Raw genomic sequence first — 12,585 nt, forward strand, 5'->3', positions numbered from 1 at the left:
GGTGAACCGCAAGCAAAGCTAGCCAAAGGTAGTTGCTAAGCCTTTTAAATAGCACTGGTGACCTGATTCTCTTTGTGCTGCTGCTTGCATACTCTGCCATGCATGTTGAAGAAGAAAGGCTAACATTTATATAGCATCTGTCACAACTCCCAACTACTCCAAGATGCTTTACAGTGAATAAAGTGCTTTTTATTAAGTGTAGTTACTGTTGTAATATGGAAAACGTGACAGTCAACTGCACACAGCAGGATCCCATCAACAGGAATATGATAATGATCAGTTCATTTGGTTTGCTGGTCTTAATTGAGGGATAAATGTGGGCCAGAACACCATCTTGCTCTTCTTCGAAACAGTGTGTGGGATGTTTCTGTCCATTTAAGAGGGTGGATGGGATCTCAGTCTCATCTGAAAAATGGCACCTCAGACATTCCAACACTGCAGAACTGCAGTGAAACTTGAACATACAAGCTCTTGACTCGGAGGCAACTGTGCACCCATTTGTGCCAAGGCTGATAGCTATTAAAGTTAAAATTCATTTATTAGTCACAAGGAAGGCTTACATTAACACTGCAATGAAGTTACTGTGAAATTCCCCTAGTCGCCACATTCCATCACCTGTTTGGGTCAGTGCATCTAACCAGCATGTCTTTCAGACTGTAGGAGGACACCGGAACACCTGGAGGAAACCCACACAGACATGGGCGAATGTGCAGACTCCACACAGACAGTGACCCAAGCTGGGAACTGAACTTAGATTTCTGGCACTGTGAGGCAGCAGTGCTAACCACTGTGCCACCGTGCAGCCCCAATTAATGCTAGGGCCCTAACTAGCATGATGAAGTCCACAACGATTAGTCGGAGCTCTTTGCAATGTTCTCCCCGTGGTTGCACAGTGGTTCGCACTGCTGCTTCACAGCTCCAGGGACCTGGGTTCGATTCCCAGCGTGGGTCACTGTCTGTCTGGATTTTGCACATTCTCCTCGTGTCTGCGTGTGTTACCTTCGGGTGCTCCGGTTTCCTCCCACAGTCCAAAGATGTGTGGGTTAGAGAGATTGGCCATGCTAAAATTGCCCCTTAGTGTCCTGGGATGTGTAGGTTAGAGAGATTAGCGGGTAAATGTGTAGGGATATGGCTTGGGTGGGATTGTGGTCGGTGCAGACTCAATGGGCCGAAGGGCCTGTTTCTGCACTGTAGTGTTCTATGTTCTATGTTAAATCGTGATGTGGATGTGCCGGCATTGGACTGGGGTAAACACAGTAAAAAGTCTGACCACAAATCAACAGACGTCACGATCTACACACTTCTGGCACATGGAAGTAGACTCACACATTGCATTTGGTGCACTAACTACTGGTACCAGAGAGCTGAATTTTGCAGCACTAGCTTATACGATGGTGTGATATAGTATTCAGACTAGAAGACTCACGCATACGCATATATGCCCATACCTGCTGTACTCATCCAAATGGGGAAATAAAAATGGGAGAGTGGAACAGTTTTTATTTTTGTACTATGAAGTGCTAGCTCCAGAGAAGTAGCATTTTATATCTGGAATGGATTTATTTATCTAAAAATGATTGTACCAGACTTTCCAGTCAAAGAACTTGCAGCATTTGCTGTCTGAACTAAAAGAAGAATAGCCTCTTGGGCGAAGTACTTACAGCTCCCAGGAATATACAAGTGGGCCTTCAGGAAATGAAGGAAGAAGAGGGCCAAATTTGAAAAAAAAAGACAATATTTGAGTAAGTAAAGAGAAAGGAGAACAATCATAGCAGACGGGCAGACCTCGCAAAGGTCCGTTGACCTCAGGCGGGATTCTCCTGTTTAGGGGCGAGCGCGGTGAGAGAATCCTACCCAAGATCTGCCGGAATGATGAATGAAAAACAAAAGCTCATTTTTTAAGGCTTAACAGTGGAGGACAGCTGAACGCTGCAGCTCCTCAGGAATTTTAACAGTTTTCAATCTATGAACTGCTTAAATTAGATCCAGTCCCCAAAAAAATTGAGGGGCTCTTTGCAATGCTGAGATCCACAGCTTGCCAGAACCTCTGTCTTTAAGATCCTAAGGTACAGACATGTTATGAATTACGACAGTAATCAAGGGGGCCCTTTTCCATTGCTATATTTTGATTAATGCAGACCATATTTGAACTGAAAGACAAGTGCTGAAATCTTGCTGTCGTGGACGCCAGCAGGATCTATGGTCTTGCCGATGGCGCAACCCCACCGCAGGTTTCAACAGATTGTAATCAGCGGCAATTCCTGATTGTTACCGATTTTAAAAGGTAATTTCTGCCATTTTACTGTGTTCTACAGGTCATTTGACTCTGTTCACACAGGTTTTTCTTTTCATCTGCACAGTGGATTCTTCTGCCTTTCAGCCTTTCTTTCTTTTTCACATTTTGCTCAGCTTTCTATAATCTGGTTGTTGACCCTGCGTTAACTTGGATCTGACCATTGAACTTTGTTAGACAATCTCAAGCTGTGATCTCTAAAGGCAATGCTGTGAAGCAATAGTCAGAGTGAATAATATAAGATGATGCAGAATATTTTAATTTTATTTCTTTCCTATTTTCATTTTGCTTTTGAATTCATATAGATGTGAGTACCATCTGCAAATTTGCACATTGGGCCTCCGGCAATGGGCTCAACAACGATCCCAGTGCATTCTAGACGCGAATCATTCATTGGGTGGGATTTTCCAGCCGCTTTCACCCTGAAACCCAAAAAATCCCACCCCAAGTGAACGGACCTTTCCATGGTCCACTCCTCGCCTGTTACAATTCCCGTGGCAGTGGAACAGGAAAATTCACCCCATTATGTTTCAAATCAGATCTAGGTCTTGAATGGTAATGCAATCCCAATGATGGAAGGGGCGATAGAGTTAGACAAGGAGCAGGTGATTTGGGAAAAGTGAGAGACCACAAATTGTGATCAGGAACAAGGAGAGGTCAGAACACGGAGCGTCGGGGATGGGGAGAGTCCACAAGTAGAGGTTCAGGAGTGGGGTGACACAGATCGAAGGCAGGAACAAAGGTTGCCGAATACCAAGGCAAGCTGGTTAAAGGTCTACCTTGGTTCTCTGGGATCTTATAGTTCAATAATTGGCTCTTTGGTCCTCACACTCACATCCAAGCCCATTCTACATGTCCCAGCCATCGTCAATACATATCAAATCTTATCCCAACCCATTCCCATCCATCCATGCCCCTTATTGTCTCAATGGCGACTTCACCCCTACTTATCCCAGCCCATGCCTCCTCACGCACTACACTTTGTCTTTACACCTGTCAACTCACACAATATCTGCAATGGGCAGACCTCAGGAGCCATGCTGAGATCAAATAAAATAAAGTTCTAAATATCTCTAACAGACTTCATTACATAAAAAAGTGTTGATAAAAACTCATTTAATACATTTAAATTCCATCAAATACTTAATTGCTTATAAAAATTAGCATATGTATTCATAACCCCATATCAATTGTCTGTGAAACAGTGAGCATATAATTCCACAGTATGATAATGACAAGTTTTGGAAGCAGTCAAACAGTAATAATTGTATAATGGATTCTATAATGACAACATCAACTATTAAAACTGCAAACGTTGATTTTTTTTTACCTCAGAGAGACTTGCAGGCTGTTTTCCCTCAAAATTTAAAGAATGAGTATTTAAATAGCTGTATAGGTCCAAAAATTTCATCAGCCTTTTACGAGCAATTGTGTTTACTTCAAAAAATCCTTAAGTCACACACTGTGGGATAAGGCTCTCGCTGCACTGAAAATGAAGTGCTGAGTTCAGATGACCCTGCTGGTTTCTTGGTTCCACCATGTGTGAGTCACATCCTGTCCCCATTTCTGTACTGCTGAAAATAAGATCTGCTGGAAATGGGGGAAGGGACTTCTACAGGGTCGGTCCACAGGGTCGGTCCAGCTTGTTGTCAAACGAGGGGCATGCACACGATGGGTCGTGCGTGGACTGCTCTTGGAGGTTCTGGGAGTGGCCTAGTACTTCGTGTCGGTGTGTGTGCTTAATCCTGGACCAGCAGATGGGCACCACAACAGCTCAGTGACTATCACTGCTAGCTGTGCAGAAACATGGATTTGGGCCTGTGTCTGTGGGAGTTTGTGCATTCTCCCTGTGGTTGCGTGGGTTTCCTCCGGGCGCTCCGGTTTCCTCCCACACCCCAAAGATGTGCTCTTAGGCTGATTGGTGTACCAAATTGACACTATTCTCCCCTGAATCTGGCTACATTAGGGGTTCCATTCACATACACACAGGGCAGGGTAGGTGTGGGAAGATGTGGCGGCGTGGGCTCGTTGGGCCGAAGGGCCTGTTTCCCATGCTGGGATGTTCTTTTGTTCTTTTGTTTTGTTCTTTTGAGATCCGGAATCTAAGAAAAATCTAGCTCTGTGATTCTGTTCCTGAAGCAGATGTCATGTGTGTCAAGTTGGACATAGGCAAGTGAAAGTGCAACTTATTGCTTAACATATCGCATTCAGCATAAAGACACCAGAGGCTAGTTGCTGGAGATATTGCAGTGACAGAACCAAATATATTCACATTACTGTAAAGATGGCACCAGGAATAATTATAGCAAGGATAGTTGAATAAATTGAATCAGGTTTCAGGATGCAGACTAAAGCAAAATCTAATATTGGAAATGATCCTAAAAAAAGTGCACAAATCTATCAATCTCAGCTTTCAAAATTACAGTTGACCTAGCCTAAGTAGTTTCTTTGGGGAGTCAGTTTCCCAGTTTCCACTATCCGTCATAGCTGAGGTACCAAATTATAGAATCCTACAGTGTAGAAGGAGGTCATTTGGCCCATCAAGTCTGCACTGACCACAATCCCACCCAGGCCCTATTCCCATAATGCCATGCATTTTCCCTAGCTCGTCCCCTTGACACTAAGGGGCAGTTTAGCATGGCCAATTCACCTAACCTGCACATCTTTGGAATGTGGGACACCCTGAGTGTAGGGTGTCGAAATTTGCTGATGCCACGAAGATAAGTGGAAAAGCAAATTGTGCGGAGGGTGTGGAAAGTCTGTAGAGGGATCTAGATAGGCTGAGCAAGTGGGCGAGGACCTGGCAGATGGTGTACAATGTTAGCAAGTGTGAGGTTATCCACTTTGGCAGGAATAATAGTAGGAGGGATTACTATTTAAAGGGTGAAAAACTGCAGCATGCTACGGTGCAGAGGGACCTGGGGGTCCTTGTGCATGAGTCGCAAAAACCCAGTCTGCAGGTGCAGCAGGTGATCGGGAAGGCAAGTGGGATGTTGGCCTTTATAGCGAGGGAGATAGAATATAAAAGTAGGGAGGTCTTGCTGCAACTGTACAGGGCACTGGTGAGGCCGCAGCTGGAGTTATGTGTGCAGTTTTGGTTGCCGCACTTGCGCAAGGATATTTTGGCCTTGGAAGGAGTGCAGAGGAGGTTCACTAGGCTGATACCGGAGATGAGGGGGTTGAACTATGAAGAGAGGCTGAATAGACTGGGTTTGTACTCATTGGAGTTTAGAAGGATGAGGGGGGGATCTTATAGAGACGTATAAGATAATGAAGGGGATGGATAGGGTAGAGGTAGAGAGATTCTTCCCGCTCAGAAAGGACAGCAGGACTAGAGGGCACAGCCTCAAGATAAGGGGGGCGCAGTTTAGAACGGAGTTGAGGAGGAACTTCTTCACTCAAAGGGTGGTGAATCTCTGGAATTCTCTGCCGATTGAAGTGGTGGAGGCTACCTCGCTAAATATATTTAAGACACGGGTAGATAGGTTTTTGGTAGGCAAGGGGATTAAGGGTTATGGGGAGAAAGCGGGAAAATGGAACTGAGCCACTTCAGATCAGCCATGATCTTATTGAATGACGGGGCAGGCTCGAAGGGCTAGATGGCCTACTCCTGCTCCTATTTCTTATGTTCTTATGTTCTAAAACCGAAGCATCCGGAGGAAACCCACACAGACACAGGGAGAATGTGCAAACTCCACACAGACAGTGACCCAAGCCGGGAATTGAACTCGGAGCCCTGGCATTGTGAGGCAGCAGTGCTAACCACTGTAACACTGTGTTGTGTTCCAAAAGATCTTTACAGCCACCTGAACGATAGATATAGCTCTGTTGCATAGGAGCACTGGCATTTCCAACAGCATGCAGTTGAATAGATTATATTTAAGCCATATTTGTGCTTGGAGACACTTGGAAAATCAAAGATTAACACAAACTAGAAGAGATAAGTAAAGGTCAAGTGGCCTATCAGTGCTTATCCCTCTAGTACATGATACACGATCAATAAGGTGTCCAGTAGCAGTTTAATAGCCCCAATATTTCTTGTTTCATAGATAATATTTCAAGCATTTGTCACTCATTGACTAAAGAAGTTCAGTAGAGAATCGAAAAAGAAATATGCCAGCCTGCGGTAATTTCTTCCTTACACTCGGAATTCCTCGGACTTATACTGAATAATAGCAGTGTGAGACCTGGCAAAACCTACCAGGTTAATTTCCAACTTTCACAAGTCAACATGCTTTCACGCATTTATCATGACATTGAAAATAAAATCCCAACCATACTGTGTTTATAATTGAATGCGGTCAGTTTCTCATGACCACAACTGCATTGCAAAGCTGAATTAAGGTTGATTAATCACTCTCATTAAAAATAATCCTGGGAAATAAAATATTATTTCTGACTCATCTGCAATAAGTAGCACAGTTAAAAGTTAAACCTGTCCATGTAGTACTTAACCGTTGAGTAAATTGATATTACTTCCAGTTTAACCAATCAAGTATTTCTGGCCACGTCCAATGGCAGTGTATAGGATATTAAAGGGATGAATTTTGATGGGCTAGTTCCAAACATATATACTAATATATCCACGTGACCTTCGCTTATCCTTTCCAGATTTTATATTAATCCTTAATTTTCCTAGCGTCACCATGCGTAAAAACATTCCAAAACTAATCCACTCATCTGTACCATACTGTTTTCTGGTTGCATTGTAAGAATCTCTGTTCCCCATTTATAATGGAAACGATGGCCACAGGGTGAAGTCAGCCTTGTTGGCTTCCTGCACCAGGTGGTTGCATGCAAATGGGATCTGTGTCTCAGAGGTATGCTGGTACGTTGAGTTGTACAGGCCTCCACATGATAAATAAGTGCCACTGTTAGGGAACCTAAACTGGACCAAGGAGGATAATTCAGCATACGGTATTCACTGCTTATGATGTGGCATCCTCCACCCTGGCAAGACCAAATGCATACTGGGTGACCACTTTGAAGAACACCTCTGTTCAGTTCAGGAATGTGGTCCCAAGCTTCCAGTCATCTGTCATTTTAATTTTCTGTCTTGCCCCTACTCTTTCTGTCCTAATGATGTGGAGATGCCGGTGTTGGACTGGGGTAAGCACAGTAAGAAGTCTCACTGGTGAGGCCGCAGCTGGAGTACTGTGTGCAGTTTTGGTCGCAGTACTTATGCAAGGATATTTTGGACTTGGAGGGAGTGCAGAGGAGGTTTACTAGGCTGATACCGGAGTTGAGGGGGTTGAGCTATGAGGAGAGGCGAATAAACTAGGCTTGTACTCGTTAGAGTTTAGAAGAATGAGGGGTGATCTCATTGAGACGTATAAGATGATGAATGGGATGGATAGGATAGAGGTGGAGAGGCTCTTCCCGCTCAGAAAGGACAGTAGGACTAGGGGGCACAGCCTCAAGATAAAGGGGGTGCGGTTTAGAACGGAGCTGAGGAGGAACTTCTTCACTCAAAGGGTGGTGAATCTCTGGAATTCACCGTTGAGGTGGTGGAGGCTGCCTCGCTAAATATTTTTAAGACGTGGGTTGATGGGTTTTTGATAAGCGAGGGGATTAAGGGTTATGGGGAGAGGGCGGGAATGTGGAACTGAGCCACGACAGATCAGCCATGATCTTATTGAATGGCGGGGCAGGCTCGAAGGGCTGGATGGCCTACTCCTGCTCCTATTTCTTATGTTCTTATGTTATGTTCTTACAACACCAGGTTAAAGTCCATCAGATTTGTGACTTTAACCTGGTATTATGAGACTTCTTACTCTTGCTGTCCTTGGCCAGCCACATTGTTTCGGTGAAGCTCAAAGAAGAACACCATGGCCGGAATCTTATGGCCATTGACGCCAGCAGGATTTGGCTGGACACCAAATTCTCCATCCGTGCTGCAGCGGGAGTATGGTGTGAACAGCTGGTAAAATTGCGCCCCATACCTTTCGATAGGGCACGGTACAGCCTTCTGGACTCAATGCTGAATTCAACAATTATAAATCAATACCTGTGTTCCCACTTTGTTTTCTGTTTCTTTGCTGGTTTGATCTCATTTCTTTCATATTTCCTTTGCTTTGGATTTGGATTGCAACTGTGCAGGATTGTGCCATTCACACCCCTTCTACACAGATGTTTTGTTTCTTTACCTATCCCAGAGCACGCCCTTTCTATCATAATATCCTGTTTATTTAATGTCTTCTGTTTTCTACTCTATCACAGAACGTCTCTTTTGTCCTTCTTCCACTCCTACCCTGCAACTTGCTCAAAACTATTTCTGCTTGGGCTGAATTTTCAATTAGGGCTACAGAATCAAATGTAGCTGCTCGTTTGGGTGCTGACCTCACACAGTATGATTTAGGTTTGCCCACCAGAATTTTCAAATCATCATCTAATTAAAGGCGAGGGAGCAGCTTTGCTGTCCAATCAGGATCAGTGGTGAGCTCTCAACGCTAGTGGTCCAATGAGAGGCTTTCCAGCATTCAAACATACAAATTAGGAGCAGGAGTAGGCAACTTGGTTCCTTCGAGATTTACAGCATGGAAACATGGCCTCTGTCCCAATTCGTTCCACGACACCCTGTTTTTACCACTAAGCTAGTCCCAATTGCCCGCATTTGGCCCATATCCCTCTATACCCATCTTACTCATGTAACTATCAGAATGCTTTTTAAAAGACAAAATTGTACCAGCCTTTACTACTACCTCTGGCAGATCGTTCTAAACACTCACCCCCATCTCTGTGAAAGAATTGCCCCTCTGAATCCTTTTATATCTCTCCCCTCTCACCTTAAACCTATGCCCTCTAGTTTTAGACTCCTCTACTTTTGGGTCATTTAACATAGAACATAGAACACTACAGCACAACAGGCCCTTCGGCCCACAAGTTGCGCTGATCATATCCATACCTACCAGGCCTATGTCTAACTCTCAATCCCATTAAATTCCATGTACTCATCCACAAGTCTCTTAAAAGACCCCAGCGGGTTCGCTTCTACCACCACCGACGGCAGCCGATTCCACTCATTCACCACCCTCTGAGTGAAAAACTTACTCCTGACATCGCCTCTGTACCTGCTCCCCAGCACCTTAAACCTGTATCCTCTCATAGCAATCATTTCAGCCCTGGGAAATAGCTTCCGAGAATCCACCCTATCTATACCTCTCAACATCTTATAAACCTCTATCAGGTTGCCTCTCAACCTTCGTCTCTCCAGGGAGAAGAGACCTAGCTCCCTCAACCTATCCTCATAAGGCATGCCTCCCATTCCAGGCAACATCCTTGTAAATCTGCTCTACACCCTCTCAATAGCTTCCACATCCTTCTTGTAGTGAGGTGACCAGAACTGCACACAGTACTCCAAGTGGGGTCTGACAAGGGTCCTATAAAGTTGCAGCATTACCTCCCAACTCCTAAACTCAACCCCTCGATTAATGAAGGCTAGCATACCATATGCCTTCTTGACCACATCCTCCACCTGCGAGGCCGATTTAAGAGTCCTATGGACCCAGACCCCAAGATCCTTCTGCTTCTCAACACTGCTAAGAGTCCTACCCTTGATATTGTACTCCTTCATCCCATTGGACCTGCCAAAATGGACCATTACACATTTACCCACGCTGAAATCCATCTGCTACTTCTCCGCCCAGTCTTGCATCCTATCTATGTCACGCTGCAACTTCTGACATCCCTCCAGACTATCCACAACACCACCAGCCTTTGTGTCGTCGGCAAACTTACTAACCCATCCCTCCACTTCCTCATCCAGGTCATTTATGAAAATGATAAACAGCAAGGGCCCTAGAACAGATCCCTGGGGCTCTCCACTGGTGACTGACCTCCATGCAGAAAAAGACTCATCCACAACCACTCTCTGCCTTTTGCAGGCAAGCCAGTTCTGGATCCACAATGCAATTGCCCCTTGGATCCCATGCCCTCTCACCTTCTCAAGAAGTCTTGCATGGGGGACCTTATCAAACGCCTTGCTGAAGTGGTTTCGGCAGGCACTGACTGGTGGGGTACCATACGGTTCAGTGCTGGGACCCCAGTTATTCACAATATACATTAATGATTTAGATGAAGGAATTGAATGCAATATCTCCAAATTTGAAGATGACACTAAGCTGGGTGGCAGTGTGTGCTGTGAGGAAGAGCCTGCTCTGCTAATCAATAAAATTACGGTTGATCCGATAGCTGCCTCAACTCCACATTCTATCTACGCCTATGGCTCCCTTGTTAGTCAAGAATCTATCTACTTGCCTTAAAAATTTTAATTGACTCTGTTTCCACTGCTCTTTGCGGAAGGAAATTCCAATGGTTCACAATCCTCAGAGAGAAAAAAAAAATTCTACTGATCTCCGTCTCAAATGGAAGAACCTTTATTTTTAAACTGTGTCCCCTATTTCCTGTCTCTCCCATGTGGGGAAACATCTTTCAATATCCATCCTGCCAACTCTGAACAGGATCCTATATGTTTCAATCAGTACTCTGTGGTTGGCAACCCCACGAACTGAGGGGAGACCTGTAACTGTAACTATGGAGACAATGAGGGATAAATGGAGATAGGTTTATTTTTATAATGTCACAGCTGCCTGATCATTACCCTGGAGGGATGCCCCCTCCAGAAAATGGCCTGCTGATGTCACTTTGGCCCACATTCTGGATCTGGCAGGGGGGTCTCCCGAAAGTAATCCCTTACGGGCCCCCACATACCCAACTGCACTCTGAGACCTAATGGTTTAGGCCAACAGGCTGTCTGGAAGATTTCAAAGAAGAACAAAGAACAAAGAACAAAAACAGCCCAGGAAACAGGCCCTTCGGCCCAACGAGCCCGCGCCACCATCTCAACACCACCAGTCCCCCTCTCCACCCATGACCCTTGTCTAATGTTTTATGGCCATCCACATTGAGGGAAACTAATTTAGGGACAAATTATTACTGCCAATCAGCCTAACAGCACATCTTTGGGGTGTGGGAGGAAACCGGAGCACCCGGAGAAAACCCACGCAAGCACGGGGAGAATGCACAAATTCCCACAGACACTGGCCCAAATCCATGTGTCTGCACAGCAATCAGTGATAGTCACTGAGCTGTCGTGTTGCCCAGTATCTGGTCCAGTTTAGGCACACACTAACGACATGAAGCACTAGGCCAATCTCGAACAACCAAGAGCAGCCCAAGTACGACCCATCGCGTGTATACCCCTCGTTGGACACAAGGCGGACCGACTTAAAACCTGTGAATGAAAAGGAAAAAAAACATTATTATTGTACCATATCCATTTACCTTACCAGGGACGCCCCAATGCTAATAACCCTTATTTAAAACAATCTCCTATATCCACCCATCTCCAACCCACTCATGTGCCTGTCTAAGTTACTCTTAAATGACTCTAGCGTGTTTGCCTCCACCACCTTACTTGGCAGAGCATTCCATAGCCCCACTACCCTCTGTGTCAAAAACCTCCCTCTAATATCTGTGTTATACCTCTCCCCCCTCACCTTAAGTCCATGGCCCCTTGTCCTATGTGTCTCTATCATAGGAAATAGCTTACCTCTGTTTACTCTATTTATACCCTTCATAATCTTATATATCTCTATTAGATCCCCCCTCAGTCGTTGTCTTTCAAGGGAAAAGAGCCCCAATTTCTTCAATCTTTCCTCATAACCCAGTCCTTCCATACCAGGCAACATCCTGGTAAACCTCCTCTGCACTCTGTCCAGAGTCTCCACGTCCTTCCGGTAGTAAGGCGTCCAGAATTGGACGCAGTACTCTAAATGCGGCCTAACCAACGTTCTGTACAACTGCAACATTAGACTCCAGCTCTTATATTCTATACCCCTTCCTATAAAGGCGAACACACCATAGGCTTTCTTCACCACACTCTCCACTTGCACTGCCACCTTCAAAGACTTGTGCACTTGCACCCCCAGGTCTCGCTGCCATTCTATACTTCTTATGGGCTTACCCTTTATCATATAACTCCCCCCGACATTATTTTGGCCAAAATGCATCACCTCACATTTATCCAGATTAAACTCCATTTGCCATGCATCTGCCCAATCAACCAGCCTATCAATATCCCGTTGTATGGCCAGACACTGCTCCTCACTGCCCGCCAATCTAGCCATCTTGGTGTCATCAGCAAATTGCTGATCACACCACCTACTCCCTCTTCCAAATCATTTATATACACTACAAAGAGAAGGGGTCCTAGTACTGAGCCCTGCGGCACACCACTAGTGACAGACCTCCAGCTAGAAAAGGACCCCTCCACTACTACTCTGACTCCTGTT

General features: G+C 45.1%; 1 protein-coding gene across 4 annotated transcripts in view; it reads left to right on the top strand.

The window, feature by feature from the left end:
• The window catches only part of kif6 (kinesin family member 6), a 430,254-nt gene that overhangs the window by 288,855 nt on the left and 128,814 nt on the right, over positions 1-12,585 (top strand). The window lies entirely within an intron of this gene.

This window comes from Carcharhinus amblyrhynchos, chromosome 7, assembly GCF_965287045.1.
Source record: "Carcharhinus amblyrhynchos chromosome 7, sCarAmb.v2.hapA, whole genome shotgun sequence".
In the NCBI taxonomy this organism is placed as follows: Eukaryota; Metazoa; Chordata; class Chondrichthyes; order Carcharhiniformes; family Carcharhinidae; genus Carcharhinus; species Carcharhinus amblyrhynchos.